This window comes from Pteropus vampyrus, unplaced genomic scaffold, assembly GCF_000151845.1.
Source record: "Pteropus vampyrus isolate Shadow unplaced genomic scaffold, Pvam_2.0 Scaffold716, whole genome shotgun sequence".
NCBI classification, from domain to species: Eukaryota; Metazoa; Chordata; class Mammalia; order Chiroptera; family Pteropodidae; genus Pteropus; species Pteropus vampyrus.
In genome coordinates, this window is record NW_011889497.1 from 57,945 (window position 1) to 58,642 (window position 698).

A 698-nucleotide genomic window follows, 5' to 3' on the forward strand; every position below is an offset into this window, starting at 1 on the left:
AGAAAACTACTCAGTGTGTAGTTAAGAGGTCAAAAAATCATTTGCTAGAATATGGAGCCCATCTTAAGAAATTAGAATACAAAAATTCTCCAATAAATGTGTAATTCGTAAGTTGTGTGAGAATTCTAAGGGTAATAACTTGATTTAGCAACAGATCTGGTGAGTTCTGAAGAATCACATATTCCTCACATGTGCATATTGAAACAGCAGGAGAGCTAGATTGGTCTATAATGGCTTGCAAGTAGTTAATGAAGCTCCCTACAATCTACATCCTCAAGAACACATTAAGTTTTGTGTTCTCGAGGATGTAGATTGTAGGTCGGAAAGGTAGGCATTGTGTCACCTTGGATGAAAAGAGAGTCTTAAACTTAAGAATATGTTCCATGTTCTCTCAATTGACACTGACATATATCATCATAATGGAGGCGTAAGATTGTGTGCTATATTCATTTATGAGTCCTATTGGAAGAGCTAGGCCAGCAGCACAGTATGAAAAGCTTGGCCTTGGTGCTAAAGATAAAAATAAAAGTAACAGTAACGAAGAAAGCTCTGAAACCTCTTTGGAAGGAAATGTGGCCACACTGACCAAAATTTAAAATGCACTCACTCCATGACTCAAAATTTTCATTTCTCAGGATTTGTCCTTCATAAACATTGTTTCCTTAATTTCTCTCTGCTGTTTTAGAATTAGAAAATTG